The 21,625-nt window shown below is 38.3% G+C and overlaps 1 protein-coding gene across 3 annotated transcripts in view; it reads right to left on the bottom strand.

Moving 5' to 3' along the window:
* Positions 1-21,625, bottom strand: part of LSAMP (limbic system associated membrane protein) — a 597,331-nt gene that overhangs the window by 323,489 nt on the left and 252,217 nt on the right. The gene's annotated exons all lie outside the window — the stretch shown is intronic.

Genomic DNA, 21,625 nt, shown 5'->3' with positions numbered 1-21,625 from the left:
GTAGGAGATCCAGAGATCAACTCCAATTTACTTATTTAGCAAAACAAACAAACAAAAAAACCCAAAATAAAATTCATTCTAAGTACACACACACACAACTTACCTGAAGTTATAAACATATCATTAGAAAAGTGTGGACTAGAATCCAGTACCTGTATTCCATCCTACTGGTTTTGTAAATTATAGACTAAAAAGCACATAAACATTTCCTATATTAAAGAAGAGCCTCTGAGCATGGTCTCAGTTCTACAAATAAATGCTTGAAAAACGATTAGAAGTAAATTTGCCAAAATATTATCAGTGTTTACTTTTCCATGATATTGTGGATAATGTTTTTTAAACTGTCTTTTTTACTTAAAAAAGGGCCTACATTAAAAATACACAAATAGGGGTGCCTGGGTGGCTCAGTCGTTGGGCGTCTGCCTTCGGCTCAGGTCATGATCCCAGGGTCCTGGGATCGAGCCCCACATCAGGCTCCCTGCTCGGTGGGGAGCTTGCTTCTCCCTCTCCCACTCCCGCTGCTTGTGTTCCCTGTCTTGCTGTGTCTCTCTCTCTCAAATAAATAAAATCTTAAAAAACACACACACACAAATAGTCAGAAAAAAAGTGTTTAAACTGAAAAAAGAATCTTTTCAAAAAAATTTTTTTTGAATGTTTCAAACCACTACATGCACTGTTCCAAAATTCCCTGGAGTTTGATTTCATGCTCTTTTCAAGTTCCTCTAAAGCTGAAGCCCCTCTGTTATCTTTTGGCCACTCCAGACCATTTGAGAACACAAAGGGATTTCTCAGACTGTACCTACGTGACTTAGCTAATGACTCAACTCAACTATAGGAAAATGAGAGCAATTCCATATTTAGGAGCTAAGCTCTGCAGGGTTTCCCCTGAATAATGGCTGTAAATTATGCCACATGCTATGGAAGGCCTGCTTTCTCCTAAGAAGAGATGACTTATCAAACTGTGCTATCTCTTTACTAAATGGACTAGGCAAAAGAACTCAACAAAAATGAAAACAGCTTTGGTGCTGGAAAGGCCACACATATTTCCAATAATGATTCCAGTAATTAAGGAAAAAAAAAAAGATTAACCTGGAACTCTCAAATTGTCCCATTTTACTAAATGGACTACAGACCATTATTCCAACTTTAATGCAGCAGTGTGCATAAAATTATTTTTTATTTTTGTATAGACTTATGGTAGTATATAAAACCAAGAGTGGATTTAATTCAGAACAATAAGAGTTTTATAAGATGATAATAATAATGTTGTTACAAATTCATAGAAAACTATGAGTGAGTTGTCATATTATTTAGAGAAGAATTGGCATTGGGTCAATTAGATCATCTATCTCTCAGCCTTTGCTTAAGGCTGAGAACAAGTTCCAGGGGCAAAGGGGCACTTGGCCTAGAAATCTCTTCATTCAATCTCATAAGATTTCTTTAGGAATAGTTTTAACAATTTGCCTTTAACTAAAATCTAGTCTAAATTGTGACATTTACAGTGCCTAACAACTACTCATTCATTCCATTGGCTAACAAGATCTGGTAGATTTACTCTGTAAATAAGAGAAAGGAAACCCAAGAGAAATCTTATACAAAATTGTTGTCCAATCCTTGTTTTTAGAGCATCAAAACCAACCAACCAACTAGAACTCTAGCAAAGTAAACATTCTAAATCTGTGTTTACTTATTCAAAAGATTGGACAAATCTACCAAAATAGGTAATATCATGGAATAACCTGCAATGATAACCTATAACATAAGCAGCCTAGTGGTTTTCCTGGGCCTACCTACCTCATAGTGTGTTTGCAAGGATTAACAAAGCTAATGCAAGGAAAGCACTTCCTGTTCGGTTACATATTTTCACACAATAAAGCAATATGCCAAAGGAAAATGTGATTCAGAATGATGATGATGATGAGCACAGTCATGATAATTTTCAATCACAAATATATATTGGCCTACCTTGAGGAACTACAAGACCAAAGATTCAATTATATTTGTTATGCCACTTGGTACATTATGTACCTTGACTAATTTAGAAAGGCACTTTTAATAACAACACTTGGAACACAAAGAGTATTCTCATAAAATTTAATTTGTCTTAAGCGACCCATTCATTGATAAAATCAGTTGCTCAAGGTTTAATATGCTCTGGTAAAACTCATTCTCCACAATTATTGAAAATGATTGTCTCAAAATTCGAATGGAATCTTCTTACTCAGTGATAAAACAGTTCACAGCTTCCCATTGGTCTTAGGTTGGTGACTTAAGACATCACTGGGTTTGACAAAGCCATGCTTGGTCTGGGAGCTAAGGTGTTCTTGAGGTTTACCTAACTGTCCGTTCTCTCTCCCATCCATACTGGGCCCCTTTCAGCTTTTCAGGCCTATGTTGCTCCCTCCTTCCTCTTCCCGATCCCTACTCATTTTGTTTGGTCCACATAATGACATCCTCAAAGATGAGACCCAAAGTAGAATGTATGTGCCCTGTGGGGAATGCAAGACAGTCAGTCCTCTGGGCCCTGGGAAGGGGTGCGGGGGTGGGGAGGGGAAAGCTTTTATTTCTATTTATTTTTACCTAAACTTAAAGGTAAGTTACGCTTTTAAATACTGAAATATCCACAGGCAGGAACATATATAGGTAATTTATACATAATAAATGCATATCTGGACCATATGATATAAAACAATTGTTTACAGGCCGCTGCCTCAACTGTTACCTCTTCATGTAACCTCATCACAAATATCCCAATAGCTCAACTGTTTACCTCATTATGAATGCCTTCCTTTATCAGTCAGACTAAGACAAAAACTCCCTGTAGACTCATAGCACAATACACTTCTGCGAAGCAAAAGGGTAGTTATAATTTTACATTTATCTCTGAGACTATTTAATTAATGTCTGTTTTCATTCACTAGACTCTAATGAGGGCAGGCACCGAGGTCCATATTTGATCACCTTTTTTTCTTTCATAATGCCTAGCAGGTTGTCTGACTTATAGTCAGGGCTTGATAAATATTTAAGGAACACAGAGAGGTACGTGTGAGTGTGTGTGTATGGAGCATATAAATGTATACATATTTGAAATATGTAGTATACGGGGGCGCCTGGGTGGCTCAGTCAGTTAAGCGCCTGCCTTCGGCTCAGGTCATGATCCCAGGGTCCTGGGATCGAGTCCCGCATCAGGCTCCCTGCTCCACGGGGAGCCTGCTTCTCCCTCTCCCACTCCCCCTGCTTGTGTTCTCTCTCTCACTGTGTCTCACTCTGTCAAATAAATAAAATCTTAAAAAAAATAAAAATAAAAATGAAATATGTAGTATACGTTTGAAACATTAACATATACCCATATATTTGAAACGTATATGTCTGTGTGTATACATAAATAAATTTGTCAAAATAAAAGCTCTTCAAAGGGTGAGCTTTCTTCTCCTTCTCTCTTTGTAACCAATAAACCCTTTCTCTATTTCTCTAGTTCCTTTTTCCATTGATTTCAGTGGATTATTTTTGTGTCATATGTTTATTTGCTATAGATTTGTCAGAACAAAGCTCAAATATCAGCGGGGTCCATGATGCCCACAGTAATGGCAAAACTGTTTGCGGTAAAACAGATTAAGAGGCCCTACTCAGCAAGCACGGAGCCAAGTTCTTCCCTGGCCGCTTCAGGAACATGTGGCAGGGGCTCTGTAATGTGATGGATAACATATGAAGTGCGGAGGGCTGCCCATATGCTGCTGCAATTTTCCTGTACAGGATGTGCTCTTCGGACTTAATAATGGTGATTTAGGACACTGGTGAAAATTCCAGTTCTCTTTAGGTCTCATTCAGAGTTCCCAGGCAGGGGGTGGCAAACCTATAATCCTACACTGCAGGAAAGAAGATGAAAGAAGGGGAAAAGAGACCTCTAGGACTGACTTGTATGATCAGATCGGTTAGTACTGTCACAGAAGGCAACAGATATCCCTGCTCAAAAACCTTAAAGTTGAGTAAAAGAATGCATGAGGTCACATAACACCCTTCTAATTTGGGGTGGGGTTGGAGGAAGGAATGCTGGTTATCCTTATCCTTATTTTATCTCATTTGATATATAAATATATAAAACCAGTGGTGAGATTCATCCCCGAGATCCTGATTCTACCTTTCTGCATAACTGCTAGAGATAGTAATAATCAAAGAACTGGCAGAAGGAGAAAGGCATCACTGAAGATTTGAAAAACTTTATGATTTATGAGGTTTTTCAGTGAGAAGTTTTGATTTCTTTAGGTGCTCCTACTTTCTATACTTTATTCTCTGCTGATGTTTGCTTATGCGATCACTGGCAAAGAGAAGATATAAAGATTCTTGGTCATCAATTCAACAAAAACAATTTAGTAATTACTCTCCCAATAGGAATTATAGTATGACCCAAAATATATGGGGAAAACGTAACTCAGTGAAAGAGAGAGAGAGAGGGAAGGAGAGAAAAGGAGAGAGAAGAAAATGAGCAAGGGAGAACTATTTTAAATAAAATATATTTGGCAACATTTTGGTGACTGGGAGCTGAATATGTAATGGCTGTGAGGACATACACCTTGAAGTGTTCTCAAACTTCACTGCAGAAACAGAATATTTGAGAAGTTTGTTAACATGCAGATTTAAAGACTGCACCCCAGAGATTTTGATTTAGCAGGCCTTGAATGGTGCCAGAAATTTGTGGTTTTAATAAGCAGAAAGAACAACTGTACAGACTGCATTTGGAGAAATTACAGTGCTCTCCATTAGAACTTTCCTCAGTGAGGGAAATGCTCTATCTATGTGTTTTTCAATGAGATAGTCCCTAGCTGCATGTGGTTGTTGAGTACTTAAAAAGCAGCTAGTGTAGGTAAGGAACTGAATTTTCAATTTTACTTAATTTTGATTATTTTAAATTTAAATAGCCACATGTGATACTGGAGAGTTGAGCTTTAGAATACACTTTGTTTGGGGACAGGAGCATCACTTTTCCTTTGCATTGTACCCACTACAGTGAGGAAGCAAGGGATAATAGATCTCAGTAGGAGTAGCATGAAATAACATTTTCTGTAGGATGCTTCCATTCAATCCATCAGTGCATATAGAAGTGTGTATTATCAGAATAAACATTTTTATTCCTATCCTAGTCTGTAAATAGCAAGTTATGCCATATATAGGGTGACCTAATGAATGATCTATGGTTATCTCCATTTATTTGTTCTTAAAATGAATGAGCACCATACAGTGGGTATGTTGTTGGACCTTGGGGCAATCCCATCAGTAAGCTTCATGACTATTCTGCCTGTGGCAATCAAGTCAGGCAACTAAGCCTTGATGAGGTGTTAGAAAGGGCTACACTATGGGCTTGAGGAGCTCCCCAAATCCATAGACCTCTCCTTCTTAAGCAAACACCAGCAATGCTGAATGCCAAGAAAGTCACAAGGGAACAAATGGAGATTCCAAGCTATCTCATGGATGAGTTTAGTGCCAAAAAAATATTCTAAATCAAAAAGCATCAGGGGCTAGTATTTATGCAACAAAAAGAGACAATGTAGCAGATTCTCCTTCAAATATTGGTTGAATTCCTATGCCAGACTTAGCAGAGATGTGAAGCTTTATCTTTATTGGACCTGTTCTGAAAACAGCATTTAGATAGAAAAGCTAAAAAATGTGCGTGTGTGTGTGCGCATGCACGCACACACACACACACACACACTGGCTAAATAGATGGAGTTTGGCAGGCGAGGGTGGGGAATAGTGGATTTGGAGGCTGGAATGAGTGTGCATAATCATGTCAAAATAATTCACCCCCAAGCAGAGAATAAAATAAAAGGGAAGTAGGGCAGAAAAAAACAAAAAAACATTAATGGATCCACCTCCTTTGCCCCTAGAGACAAAGGTTCTTTCTGCACCATTCACATTAGCATTTTGGCATATGAAAATGAATTCTGATGCTAGTCTATAACAAATTACTGCTCTCTTAACTGAAATCTTAGACTATGTGGCTGGCAATAAGTGGTCTTAGAGAATTGTTTTCAGAAATTTGGTGATTGACAGTACACATATTTTGTGTATGAGTTGGTGTTGGCAATATTTCATGACCTGTGCAATGTGGTGAAGTGGCCTGGTTCCTGGGAGAACCTCTCCTAGAAAATTGGTACTGGCCAGAAAACAGGGGGAGGGATGGATTCTGTAGCCAATGTCTCTAAATCTTTCCCCAATGAAGTCAGGATATAGTGAGGGCTCGGTTGGTTCATAAATTCTTTCTTTAAGACTCTCTTTGTAATCAGAGTTGGGAAATGATTCCCTAGTGTAATGTTTAAAAAGCTATCCTCTATACGACACATCTCAGTTTCCTTTTGTGAGTAATGCTTTGTGGGCTCAACAACTCTGACTGTCACAATTTTATAGGTGCAAAAGTGGATGCTCATATAATGTCATATGATAAGCCAATGGTTCATTTGGGATTTAAATTCTGGTTTTCTGATGTTTAATCTCAGGCACATTTTATGATACTGTACTACTCCCTATCTTAATACTATGTTTCTATAGAATTTAGCAGAAGTTTACAGATTTAATTTAAAAGAAATAAAAAGATTGGCATTACCTGGCTGTGTGTGTTACTTTTGCACTGACAATTCTGTCTTTTTGTCTACACAGGTGTATAGGTATATATGTGTGTATATATACTTTGCATTCTAAAGCTTTAATTTTGCAAGATGTCGTAGCCTTGATAAATCTCTGTGACCTGCTGTTCTGGCAGCAATTCTAGGCTTTGTTCTGTCTCTGGTGATGCCCCCTGCACAGATTTCATTATGGCTGCCATGGCTTGGCCGTCAGCCTCCTTGTTCCCTGTGCCTGGACTTCTTGCTCACTGACTCCACTGGGATCAACAGGTAATTGGAAGTTCCTGGGTCTGTGGAAAAAGGGAAGGAGCTTGGAGAAGAGGGAAAACAACATGAGAAGAAAAGAAAAATGAAGAAGGCCACACACATGCAGTTTACGGTTTTCAAATGCTTTCCATTTGGAAATAAGAATCACACATGCATCCCAGGGAGTCTGAATTGTATAGACAGATTCATAGTTGAGGCTAAAGCTTGCCAGAAAAGGTTGTTAAATATTACTGACTTTTGTTTTGCATTTTAACCCTGTTCCCACTAAATTCTCAGCTTGAGTTGGGTCCTTTGAATCATGAATATGCTGAATATTTGTACAAATGTTGGATAATAGTGTTTTTTAACTCAACCACTCATCTTGCTTCTTGAATTCCTGTTCTGTTTACTTACGCAAAATGCAGTTAACAACAAGCATCTGGTTTCCATTGTTAGATTTAACACCCAACAATGCCCTATTAGGACGGATAGAGCAACAGACAATGTAGTTAAATCCTTTGAAATTCTAGTCCATTCTCCTTCCCTTTCGATTCCATCTCCTAAGAATTGTGCCAAATAGTAAAGAAAATGAGGACAAGGAAGAGGTTTTGAGGTGAAGATCTCCACGAGGAGAGGATATTTTATTGCAATTAATCTTGTCGCATATGAAATCAACATGGGGTTGTTAATTCAACTAATAGATACCAAGTACCTTTATGTTTCAGATCTCTTCTCATCACTTCAGATATAAGCATGCACATGAAGCCTTCTCTGCCCTGGAGCCTCCAGCTTAGTGAAGACAGGAACAGGGAGCAATATAATTGCCATGTATTACAGTAGTAGGGGAACATGCAGAACCAGCCCTGCCTAGTACTGAGGTCTCAGTGAAGGCTTCCTATAGGAAAAGAATTAATTCTATTACTTAAAAGTGGGTGGTCTTTATAAACTAGAGCCTGACTCTTCACTTATAACTCTAAAAAATACCCCATGCAGCTCTAATATACCAGGGATGGGAGATGGAAATATTCACTGAATCTGACTTTCCCATACTGATCACTAATGCTTTGTTCAGGCATAAAATTGGTATTTCTGAGCAGGGAATGGCCCCAGGTTGAAATTTTGTACATTCAGCACATAAACCAAGTCTACCTACCTTTTGCCCTTTGGCTGGGGATGGGGGCTGGTCTCAGAAGCCAGAGCTTTATCTGCAGTCACCACTAACATCTCCTTGGCCAGAACCTGGCTCCACACTGCCATTTTGCCCCATCATTGCAGCTCTCTCCTCTTGTGTTAAATCAATAGTTTATGACATGTACAAGGGAAAGCTGTAAATTTAATTTTGTTCCCTGCAGTGCGATTCCTATCTTGTTTGCTGGCAACATAATGAATGTGTTTGCCCTCCAGACCCCCCACCCAGTGGAGCAATTGGAGGATAAAGAAAGAGAAAATAGCAAAGCACAATTAGGTAGATGGATTAAAACTGGATTAATCAGAAGCCCGAATAAAGATAGGTACATGCCTTTTGTCTTTGTGTGTGTGTGTGTATGTGTGTGTACACTCTCCCCCTCCCCAAAAATCTACTAGACAGGAAATGATAATTAAGGAAAATTTGGGTTCTATCTGTGCCTTGGAAATTTAAGAGTGGTCCAGATAGGTCATTTTTAGTTATGAGGGAAATGTGAGCAGAACAGGCTAGCCCTACTTGACCCCACAGGCCTCATCTGCTGTGACCCCGGTCCCCCTGTCCAGCTTCCATGCAGCAAAAATGCCAAGCTCCTTATCACTAGGGGCCCTGCACTGCTGATCCCTTTAATGTCTTCCCCCACTCTATGCACGATTAGCTTCCTACCACTAGTTCTCAGTTGCCTTCCCACCCCACCCAGGCTCTCCTGAGCCCTTTAGCCCTGTTGCATAATCTCTAGAGCCTTTACCATCTGAAGTCAGCTTGTATTTAGATAGATAGATAGATAGATAGATAGATAGATAGATAGATAGATAATCTTTACCTATCTATATCTCTATCTCTATCTATCTATCTATCTATCTATCTATCTATGCATTTCCTTTTATTAAAAATTTGTTTCTGGGGCGCCTGGGTGGCTCAGATGGTTAAGCGTCTGCCTTCAGCTCAGGTCATGATCCCAGGGTCCTGGGATCGAGCCCCACATCGGGCTCCTGGCTCAGCGAGGAGCCTGCTTCTCCCTCTGCCTCTGCCTCTCTCCCTGCTCATGCTTTCTCTCTCTCTCTCTGTATCTCTGTGTCTCAAATGAATAAATAAAATCTTTAAAATAAAAAAAAAATTGTTTCTCTCACTATGAGGTAAGTTCAGTGGGGACAGAGAATTTGTCTATTTTATTCCCTATGAAGTGCCAGTGACTAGATAATACCCATCACATGCCATCACTCAATGACATGCGGAATCAATGAATGAATACTATATTGAGGTGATAGTTACTCAGGAAAAAAAAAATATTTCCAGCAGTTTTTGCTAGTGTAACAATCCCCCAATGGATCCTATCAGAACTGCCCTTTACAAAGCACTCACCACCTGCCAAGTCCTGTTCTAAGTTCTTTACACACTAACATATTTAATCCTCACAAAAACTTGAGGGGGCAAGCCCTATTATTATCCCTAATTTTTTAGATGAGGAAACTGAAGCAGAGGGAACACAGAACACTTCTGCGACTTTCCCATGTTCACAGAGTTACCAAGAGGCAGAAGGAGTGTTTAGACTTATGCCAGAATGACTTCAGAGTCTATGCTCCTCAGGACTGTATTAGATCAACTCTCAACTTACATCATTATCATAAGAAACTGCACAAATAAGACAACAATAACATCAAAAGGCCCAGTGTGTGAGTATGTGTGTGTGTGTGTGTGTGTGTTGTGTGTTGTAATTGCACTGGACCACAGGCTACTAGAAGAGAGTCATTGCTGCCAGAAAAAAAATCTAATGTAGATACTCAAGAGTCCATCTGCAGAGTCCTGTGACCTGAAGTCACATGGTCAAACATATTCAGCTTAGATCTTAAGCAATCTATGCAGTTATACTTTTGTATATAAAAGAAGACATATTTCTTCACAGCATCATGGCCTGAGAGATTGTTACACAAATCCACTGTTCAAAAAGGTGGAGAGAAAGATGTGTGTGTGCGTGCGTGTGTGTGTGTGTGTGTGTGTGTAAAACTCTACAGTAAATTGAAATGGCCTCAGGATCTTATGAAGCATGTACAGCCTTTGTACCTGGTCCATATGTCTCTCTATCCATCCACCCATCCATTCATCAAATGTCTGCTCTAAGCCCATGGCTGCCAGTGATGTAAGCAGTGACCAAGGCAGATACTGCCCCAGCTCCCATGGAGATACATTCTGGCATGTATTGTTCTCAACACTCCCTGGCCCTCATCCCATATGTGGAGTTTTTATGCAGTGCCAATTGTAAAGAAGACAGAGAAAAATCTGTGTGTGAGTGTGAAGACCAAAGGGAGAGCAGGAACAGAGGCAGCGCCATCAGGAAGAGAAGCATGGGGTAATGGCCAAAGGAGCAGTGAGGGGAGGGTGGGGGTGTGAAGCCAGGAGTGAAGTAGGGGAAGCTGGGGAAGAGGTAGAATCAAAGAAGGAATGACAACTTCATCCCAACGGACTCAGCAGTTTGATCCCATGTACCCACGACAAGTGGGACTGTTCATTTGAAAGTATTTTTTCAAGTGTTTTAAGATATATCAGGGGAAATAAAGAAGTTGTTCAAAGTATTTCTTTTTCTAAGGAACACAAAGACTCCACCAGCCCATCACCCCTGTGCTTGTACTGGGGAAGACGCCCTGAGAGTTTTCTTTCTTTTTTGACCAATGGGTCTATTAGAGCACAGGAGATGATACCCCCAGAGGGCAGCTCTCTCTGTGCCACAGGGAGTGGCAGAACTGTGGCTGCATTTCCCAAGAATCAAAGGACATTAATTTACATGTGAAATGAAGGAAAAAAAATCCATCATTTTATTGTCAGTTTTGTTCCAATCAATCCATGCCTCACCATGACTGCCAAGTAAACCTTTGATAGACATTCGTCCCAGAACCAGGATGTAAAATCTTAATGAGATGATTTTGATGTTTACCAGTTCTAAGAAGGTCCCCCAAAAGTCATGTGGAGGGAGGCATTTTTTTCCTGCGTACACCTGATCTCTGAGCATTAACTTATTGAATCCTGACAGGACTAATTGGGATACCCCTGGCTATGCAATACCTTCTCGCCCCTGTGGTGTAAGTTGACAGGGCAGAGGGCAGTCTCAATGACCCGAACATCTCCCCCACTGATGCCTAAAATTCCAGCACTAGTGATTAATAAGTTAGGGGAAATCAAGGAGCCGTTATGGATTAGCTAAGATATTTGTACGTTCAGTTTCTTAATTTAATTACCAAAAAGCACAATACGACTCATTATACACTTCTAAACACTAAATCTAATTCTGCTGTCTTACTGGTATCTTTTTCTAGAATGGAACTCTCTTAAAGGGAACAGATATAGAAGACTTTAAAACTGATTTGTTGATCAAATAGTTTTACTCCCTACACTTAACCAGTCAGGAAAAGGCATAGGAGAAAAACGGAAAAGGCAAGAAACACCCAAACTTCAATTGTTTTTTCCCCTAAACTGCCTGTAGCGAATCTAGGAGTGGAACAATTGTTCTTAAAGACCCTTTTCTATATTCCAGTTTACATTCCAACCAGAAAACAGAATGAGAAAGACAGGCTCAGGCGAGGGCTGAGCACAGGGCCTGAGGCATTTGCCATATATTAACCTCCCAGAGCCTGCTTCGATCCCAGGGCACACCCTTCTCTTTCTCTGCTTCCCACCACAAGAGGTGTAGCAGTGAATAACACAGTCCTTTGCGTGTTTCCAGGAAGTCTGGAGCGCAGCAATGCTCTCCACTCTCTGCAGAGAAAGCTATCACTGCTTTAGGAGAAAGGCCCTCCAGAAATTAAAGTTCTTTTGATAGCCTTGTTCTTCATTTTAAAAGCAAACCCCCAAATGATAACTCTGTTTCTTTAAACTCATCCCATTATTTGTAGGATCAGAAGAATTACTGATGATTTCAGCTGAAAGGTTTTAAAAATCTGATTTGTTTTTCTCCCTACGCATGCTGTTGATTACTGTCAATGGGTCTTGTGAAACTAGACTCATCTAATGCTTGCCGCCTGATCAGTACATTTTTAAAATAAATGGGTGTGAGTTTGAGTAAAGCTTGTGCCTTTTGTTACATACAGGCTGTAAACACCAATGGTGGGCACTGACGACTTACTTAGCCAAAGCCCACAGCTATTGATAATCGATGGGCTTATGCCTCATCTATGAGAAATCATGATCATACAGCCAGCTCTCCTGTTAGACTTTAATCCATTTCTTATGTTTCTTCTGTTTGCATGTGTGCTTTCACCATAATATTTACATTTTTCAGGCATCAAAATCTTTCATTTTCCTCTGCAATAAGGCAATGTAATAAATATATATATATCATATATATACTCATATCATATATACATATATATGAGACTAGCCATATGAGTAAGCATAACTAAATAAAATTCAATTTGGAAATAATTTTCAACCTGCATTAAAAGCAAAGAAAAAGTACGAAAAATGTCAACATTTTTGCTATTAATTGCCTTAACATTTCTAACTGAAATCAGTCAGACGAGACGCGTATTTTTGATTCAATCTAATTGCTTAGTGGCATAAGATAGATAGTGTAATGCACTTGCTATATGTCCACTGTTTGACTTAAGGCTTGATAGAGATAGGGATAGAACTATCTTTCTCTATTTGTGGATTTCCTATTACAAAAGGTAAAACTTGCTTTGTGTTACAGACATTGGATAAATGGATTATTATAATGGAATAATTTTGTGATTGGGAAAGAGTCATGCAGGGTGTTTAAGAACATGGTCTCCAGAGTCCAGTATACTGGCCTCTGACTCTTAACGTGCTGTATGATTGTGGCAAATTAGTTAGTCTCTCTAACCTTCAGTCTGGATAGGGGTATAATAAAACCTATTTTAAGTTGTGAGATTTACATAAAATAATATACGTAACATACTTGCTATGTGATGAGGAGTGGGATTAGCATTCAATATATTAATAAGTGCTTGGATGCTTTTGACTGTAAAACAAGAGAAAATCCTGATATAGGATTTAGATAAAAAGGATGCTTATTATCTCACGTAACAAGACATAAAAAGGTGGGACAGGCTCCAGAGGGGCGTGTCAGATTGTTGGCTTTGCTTCTCTGTGGTTCCCAGCAATTTCCTCCTTTCTGTGTGAGTTCAATACTCAAGTGTAAGAATACTCTCTAAAAAAATACCCAGCAGTTTTTTTTTTTTTCTCACATCTCATTGGCCAGAATTGGGTCATGTGCAGAATGAAATAGTGGTTCAGAAAACCAATCACTGAGAAGAGGAATTGGTTAAATTAATCACAGTTTATGAGCTAGAGGAAAGGTCACTTTTCACTGAATCATGTGGGTGAATGGAAATTTTAACAAAACTGAATTACATCAGGTAGGCAACCAAGTCTGATCACCATACTCAAAGTATTAACACTCTTTCTATTCCTATTTTACTTAATAACATCACCACATGACCTTTCTCCCAAAATGAAGATCTACTGACTGAACTACAGGGAACACTACCTGATGATTTTATTTTTTATCTATTATTTTGAACGTGAAACATACTTTTGTCAGCAAGTATTTTTTTTAAATATATGTGTAAAACTACTTGTCAACCATGATATCACTGAAATAGGACTATATTCTAGTCTTGAGTCATCTGAAGTCTGCTGTAGCATCTGGGCTCAAGGATCCAGAACATTTGAGCCCTCTTGTCCTCTAAGGAACAAAGATCCTTGGGCTCCAGTGAGGTAAGGTCAACAACAAAATGGAACTATGAGAGAAAGGACTATAAAAACTAAGTGGAGAAGGAGACAAAGTCCTGGGGGGAGGGGAAGAGATTATTTATCTGTATCTCCTTAGAATTGAACACAGTGCCCAGTGCACTGTGGTTCCTCAAGAAATGTCTGATGAATAAAGGAGTGAATGAACAAGCATGGATCCTTTAAGAGGTGAGTGTGTACTCAACAAAAACATTTACATACAATAAATAAATTAATTTGGTGTATGGTTCTATTAATTTTGAAAAATGCATTCAGTTATGTAACCATCAACACAATAAAGATGCAGAATAGGTAGATTACACCCTCCCTCCAAATTTATTTTATAAGTATTAATTGATCTATATCCTGTCAGGTACTGGGCAAGTATTTAGTTATGGGTTGGTGAATAAACATAGGACCTCTGAGGATATAGTGATTGTAGCTGCCTGTTTGTGTGTTCACTACCCTCCATAATTTGGTGGCAAAAAGAGTTAAAATTTCACCAGGCAGAATAAGTGAGAAGTAAAAGTGGGTATTTAGCAATTCCATTGTCTTAAGGTTTTTTTCTTTCAAATTTTGTCAAAAGCCTTTAAGTTCTTCTACCTTAATTATCAGCATCTCTCACTTCCATAGATATAAAAATATCCATAGGGACCAGATACAAATATCTGGAATTTGTTACTGGGGCTTACCAAAAACTGATATTTTTTGTTTAAACTTGTACTAGAGATGAGAAAATGCAGTGAAGATAAAGACAACTGCAAACCTAGGTTTAAGAGCATTTGAAAACTCCCAAGGAAGTTGCTAGCAATATTGTAAAGAGGATATGGGATAGAAATGTAAGCACGTAGTTGCTCTCAAATATTCTCTCAAGAAGGCTTGCTTCCAGAATCATCAGTGTTATCGATGTGGTGTGTCAGGATTGAAGCTTTGCTCTATAACCTAAAAGTGAGGATCAGTTTGTTTACATTGGCATTGCTGAGTGAAGTGTCTCCCCCCACCCCCCATATAGGAAACAGAATAAAGTCTCCACACTTACAGTGACTACTGGAAAATAGGAAGAGGAATGATTGAAAGGAGAGAAGAGAGTTCTATCTTCTCAAGTAAGACCTAAAGAGTCAAGTAAACTGTCGATAATGCCATCTACTAAATTCTCAAAAATCTTAATATCTACTTATTTCAACATGCATGAATTTTGTTAGTTAAAAGAGCCAGGTTAGCTGTCCCAAACACTGGTTAAGTAGAGGAAGCCCCTATTTGTAGTAAATCCTACTGCATTTCTCTCACTCCTCCCAAACCTTATTGAAATAATAGAGCATGATATGTACTGTGACCTTTTCAGTCTGTCTGACCTTTCAGTCTTTTCACACTGATCAACTTGTGGATAACAAAGATCTACTAGAAAAACATTAATAGTAACTCTAGAACTCACAATCCAGTACCACTAATAATTCAGGACTTAAAAGATATGTAAATCTGTCATTACTTTCTTTATAGCAGGAATAGAACTATTTAAACTTAAAGATGAAATCCGTCTATCTCTATCTTTTTATGATGTATATAATATGTTTTTGATCTCCCATCGAATATTTTTAAAACCCCAAACTTGCATTATTGGATTAAAAAAGAATTTTAAAGGCAGGTATTTTAATTGAAGGTAAAGATAGAGTTTATTTAACAGTTGATATTATGTCTGGCATAATAGGTGAAAAGGAGAAAGAAACATTTTCTCTTTCTTAACCATTGGAAAAGCAATCTCCTGTTTCTCTACCCTTCTTCTTCTTCCATCTTTCCTTGTTCAAAAGATGCACTTTGCACGGTTACATTGTTATTGGACAATCTATTTCCAACCCCTTTTGAAAAAGTATCTAGCACTTTGATTAAACAGCTTTTGGTCCTCACATTCCCATACTTTTCAAGTCTGACAGTTTAATTTCCAGACTCAGAACTTTTCCAAATCAGAAAATGCCAGATTTGTGCATTGTCACAGGTAAAAATCAAAGCAGTCTCATTTATTTCCAAAGGCTGTTTAGCTGCCTTTGGACATACTTAATATTATGACTCAAAAGATTATTTCTTACAGCTTACAGCTACAGTATGAGCAACCATTGCAATTAGTTCTTATAAACTTCCCAAGACAACAAAAACAACCTATACGGTTATGACTATTGGTAATGACACCTTGCATTTATATGGTGTCTTTAATTTGAGCTGATCCCTACACATTCTAACAAGCCATATCTTTGGGTATCACTTCAGTATGTAGCCACCTTAGGGTAAAAAGTAATAGCTGTTTAACATAGTACTGGCCCACAAAACACCACATTAAGACTATTATTCTCTCTTCAAATCTTCAAGGGGATTTTATAATAATAGCAATCATAATAGCTATGTCTTTTATTATGCTCATTCTTTTGCCCTACTCATAGACCAGAGGCAGTATGCACTAAGAAAACATAACTTCGCTAAAAAGCACTAAAAGAATTAGCTTATAAAATTATTGGTCATCAAATCCAGTCATATCTCATATTTATCCTGTTTCCTTCACTTCCACAACCATATTTGTCCCCCCTCCTTCATTTCCACAACCATGATAATGAGCCACGGGGAGATTTTTGTGTCCAACTTTCAGATGGCTTTCTTATCTTTCTGCTCCTCTACATATAGCTAAGTCTATCTCAAATACAATATTTACTTAACCCATATCATGTCGAATGGATTCCTGTTGTCAATCACATTGTATACAAGCTCTACTAATCTCCTTTCAAAATCACCTTTGTTTTTCCCATCTCCACTCTCTTTTCCATTCTTGTCTTGGAACTAGACTATGTGGGTTATCCTTTGTTTCAACCCATTTCCCATCACCTGGCCTTATTCTTTTGGTATCTCACCTTTTTGTGTTGGCTATTGTCATTCCTCTACTACCCACCTTCATAAATGGCCTCTCCATCAATATGACAAGTCTAGACTCCAAGACTTCTAACTTAATAAATAATTCACCACTGGAACCATTCTTTAGCCTATGTAGTGATCCTTTCTCATGGTATATCCAACTTGTCTCCAAACATCTGAGATTCTCATTCTCTAGTATTTTTAGGTCTTTCTAATTAGTCTATGCTCTGCAAAGCCTAGGACATGTCCTCTTATTTCTTTGGCTTTACCAAAGCATCTAGAACAATGTAGGAATCCAGGAAGTACTAAATAAACATGGATTAAATGAGTATATAAGAGGTATATGCCTGAGGAATATGAAGAGGAAACAGACCTGTGGCAGCACGTGTGCATACACAAATAGAATCACATATACACACATCTTAGAATGATTCCCTTTTTTTCTGGAAAAAGCAAAAACAAACAACAACAACAACAAAAGACTGGGTCAAAGTGGATGTCATAAAGGTGCAAGCAGACATCTTTGCAGGATGGCTCATAATGAAGGCACTACTGTGCTAAGAAGCAGAGCCAAGTTTCCTGACTTTCAGGACAATGCAAAGAACATTGTGCTAATGGTTATAGTAAATCCAATGAAAACTCAAATTGAAGGATGTGAAAGCCAACACCCAAAGGCAAACTTATTTTTCTGTTTATAAAATTGCACCCTTGTGCAATAACACAGAATCATAAAAATTAAGAGGTGGAAGAAGCTTTGGAGGTCACTCAGTTTTAACCCTTTGTTTGATACAGGAATTCATGATATAATATTCTTGCTAAAAATAATTCTCCACCTTGACAGAGCTTGGCAGGGGCACAAAAAAACCTGCAATATTTCAATCATCTTCCTCACTGGGAGAGTCAGAAATGCAGACATATAATAACTGGTATTTTCAGACATATCATTGAGTACCCTATACATGCAAATAATTGCACTAGAAACAGTAGGGAATGGAGCAATTCACAGATGGATGAGAAATAATTTTGGCCCTCAAAAGAGGCAAGAAGGTATAAGTCTGCAGAAAAAGAGACACAAAAGAAAAATGAAAAGGAAATGCTAAGTGCAGGGCTAATGTGGAAGTAACCACCCCATGTTAAAATCGGAGCATAGTACATCATTGACAGAGTGTTAAATATCTAAGAACAATTAACAGCATTTCATGATCTTGCCCAGTCTCAATGTAACCACTGACACAATCTTACTTGTCAAATTAATAAATGGATGCACCAACCAACCAAACAAGCAAACAACTAACCAATCAACCAAGCAACCAAAGGTTCTTCCTTAGTATCAGAAATAATGGCTATCAAAAAGTAATATTCACTAAATAAAAAGGTACATGTGGTTAGGGAACTGTCTTAGTCCAATCAGGTTCAGGCTGCTATAACAAAATACCAGAAACTGGTGGCATATAAACAACAGAAATTTATTTCTCATGGTTCTGGAGGCTGAAAGTCCAAGATCAGGGTGTCAGAATAGTCAGGTGAGGGCCCTCTTCCCGGTTGCAGACTTCCTGTATCCCCACAGTGTGGAAGAGAAAAGGGATCTGTCTTGAGGCTTCTTTTATAAGGGCACTAGTCCCATTCATGAGGGTTCGGTCCCAGTGACCTAATCACCTCCCAAAGGCCCTGTCTACTAATATCATCACCTTTGTGAATTCAAATTTAACATACAAATTTTGGGAAAATGCAAATATTCAGGCTATAGCAGGGACCTATCTAATTTTTGTTTGTTTGTTTGAACTAGTTATAACTAGCAATATATCTAATGTCTGGCACATAGAGGTACTCAGAAAATACTCATAGAATCTTGAACCATTTTATGAGGGGGAAGTGGGTGTGAAAGAAAGCAATAACATTCTGCCTCCGTAAGTGACTTACAGGTGGGATGGGTGTTAAGAAAAATTAGAAATGGGTGTTAAAAAGCTTCTAATATTTGAAGGACTGTTTACGGTTAGTATCCGGTTTCCATCCCTTTGTTCTTATCCTCTGATATAGTTGATTTCATTGTTTTTAAAGCTTTGGAAATGTTGTTGTGGATGCTGTTTTCCAAAGTAAAATCTTACTTGGAACCCAAGTTATACAAGATAGATAAAAGCAAAGTTGGCAAAAGTTGCAGCTCTTCTGAGGTAACATCTTCAGAAGTCTTTTAAGAATGCTAACAGTCATGGGGATATAGTTTAAAACCACTACTCTGAAAGACTCAAGAAGTGCATTGCAGTTCTAAAGTGCAGTGTTTGTGTATTTGGATTGCAGCTTTATATGCAACACTGACTGCAGAAAGGAACAGTAATTCCTGAGGCTGACATTTCTGAATTGTAGTATGTCTCAGAGATTTAGAATAAGGGATTTTTGGATCCCACGTTTTATAAGTGACAAGAGAAACTAGACCAGAATCAAAGGGGGAAACACTTCACTCTGATCAAAGTAAATAAGAATCCATGTACTATAGAGTATATGAATACATAAGAAATCTCCCACAAGGCAGGCATGATATAGCCCTCTTGAGATTCAATAATTATAAAATGGGTCAGGAAGTTTTTATAATGTAGTGAAAGGGTTTTTGTGTGCATTTTACAATGGGAAATGTCACCATGTGAGCAAGATCACGGGAGAGTGTAAATAGAAAAAAAAATTGTAATAAATAAAAACAGTTCCTTAAGAATGGTCCAGGGATGAGAACTGTAATAAATCTTATTGAAGGTTTTTGTAAAAATTCATCTCACAGGGAAGAAAAGGGGGATAATTTTATCAGATTCTTCTAATGGCCTAGATGAGATCACCCTCAAAAATCGCTGAAAACCGTCATCCATCTACTGAGCACCTACTATGTGAAAATCACATCTTAGTTATTATAGAGATGCAGAAATCAATAAAACATGGTCTCTGACTTGTGGGAGTTCACAATCTAGATAGAGAGGATAATGCTTGCATAACAAGCTGCTAGGATATGTGGCAGATCATGTTAAATTCTATCAGAGTTTATACTGGAAGGAAAATCAATGGAGAGTCTTAAAAGTAGGAGAGAAGTTTAGATTTTAAATGAGAAAACACTGAAAGCAGGGTTCGTACATAATCACATCTGTCTTTAAGGGCAGTCGTACTGACTGTCCTGCGTATATGTGTATGTGTGTGTGGGCATGCATACTTGTACATGCTTGCATGTGCACACACATGCATGCAAAAAGGAAGAGACTTAAAACAGATCAGATAAGGGGCGTTTATAATTAATTTCAGCCTTATTACGTAAACCAGGGAGATGGTAGAGAGAGTGGGAAGGGCAGGATGGATGAGGGGGTGCTTGTTATAAATACTAAGAAGAAGTAGGATGAATTAAGATATGTGGGTAACAGATATTTTGCTCCCCCCAAAAAAGGCTACCAATGAAAAAAGGAACACATTCTTGGCACTTGGGAGTCCAAAATAAACCAAGTCCATTTCTCACCTGACTATTTTAGCCTCCAAAATACATAATGATAAAACAGTTAAATTTTAAAATTAAACAGATAAAGGAGATACTAAGGGGGCATTTTTTGACAAAACTATCTGTTCTTTCTTGGTAAAAACTTCCTACCCGAAGCTCCTTTAAGTGCTATCTGGTCTCCTGGTCTTTTCTTCCCACTGTCCCCGTCTCCTGAAGCAGTCTGAATCCTTGGGAATCTATCAAATCAAGTTTTAATCACTTTCTAGTTCATGAAAAGGTGTTGTATTCTGGTGCCTAAGCAAGGGTCTCAGCTACCCAGTTTTTAATACTTAAAAAAAAAAAAAAAAGCCTCTTGACAGCAGTGGCCTCCTCCCATTTCCTGAAGAATGATCCCTATGATTGCATCATAGCTTACATTTCTCCAAGACTATAGTCAAACAGATTGAAAATAAGGACTTCCAGACCAAGGCTACCTCCTGTCTGCTCCTGCTGCTCTAGGCTATGACCACAAAAACCTTTGCAGACATTTCCTGGAAGCAGTTTAATCTACGGTCATTTCCTCCTATCCAGTTCCTCAGCTCCACAAAAGAGATACACTAGTAACATCACTGGGGGCATAACTTCTGTACTCAAGCACCTTCCATGAGAAACCCCGTCTATGCTTGATACCTGAGCATTGGAAGATGAATTTCAAAAAGATGGAGGAGGGGACAAATGATTAATGAGCACGTTTGATAGTCCCCAATGAAATTAATGTCAGAAAAATGTAATAAAATTATACCTAACCAATTGCTGCTAGAAAGAAATACTTTTTTGACTTCTCAGTCTCTTTATTTAATTTTTTTAATAGCATTCTTGTACTTGTTCTAGGTCGAACTAGCATATTTTTAATAGTATTATAACAAACAGCTTAGGCGCAGGTCTGGAGATGTTCACTCATTTTCAGTCAATAATTTTTTTCATATGACAAATGTTTTAAAGATTATAACCAAATACTTAGTCCCCAGGACATCAGAGGGATTAGGTACAATGAACAAATGTCAGGTACCGTGCTTTGTGTTGGGGATGTACCCCTGGATTAGATAGACATTGTCCCTGCCCTCAAGGAACTTAGAGCTCACTTGAGGCAGCTGACAGATATCGAGCAGGTTAACTGCTCAGATGAACACTTGATTACAATTGTGATAAGGAAAAGATAGGCAAAATACATGATGCTATGAGAGTGCATTACCAGAACCTGAAGATAGGAAGGTTTGAAGATTTAGGTTTCTTGTTCCAGATGTTTTGTACTATATATATTTTTTTAAACCCAAAGATTAGAGATGGTGCTAAATTAGTTAAGTATCTGTCATGGCTGAGAAGAGCTGTCCCATCAAGAAGACTTCTGGGAAGATGAAGAACATGGATAGTTCACTTGAGACTGCTTTTGGTTATTATAGAAGGAAAATGATCAGAAAATCCCCTTAAGATGTAATAAATTAC

The sequence above is a fragment of the Leptonychotes weddellii genome, chromosome 1 (assembly GCF_054177405.1).
Source record: "Leptonychotes weddellii isolate Sample4059 chromosome 1, ASM5417740v2, whole genome shotgun sequence".
Classification (NCBI taxonomy): domain Eukaryota; kingdom Metazoa; phylum Chordata; class Mammalia; order Carnivora; family Phocidae; genus Leptonychotes; species Leptonychotes weddellii.
Note: the sequence above shows the minus strand (reverse complement) of the source record. Positions and strands in the feature narration are given on the sequence as shown.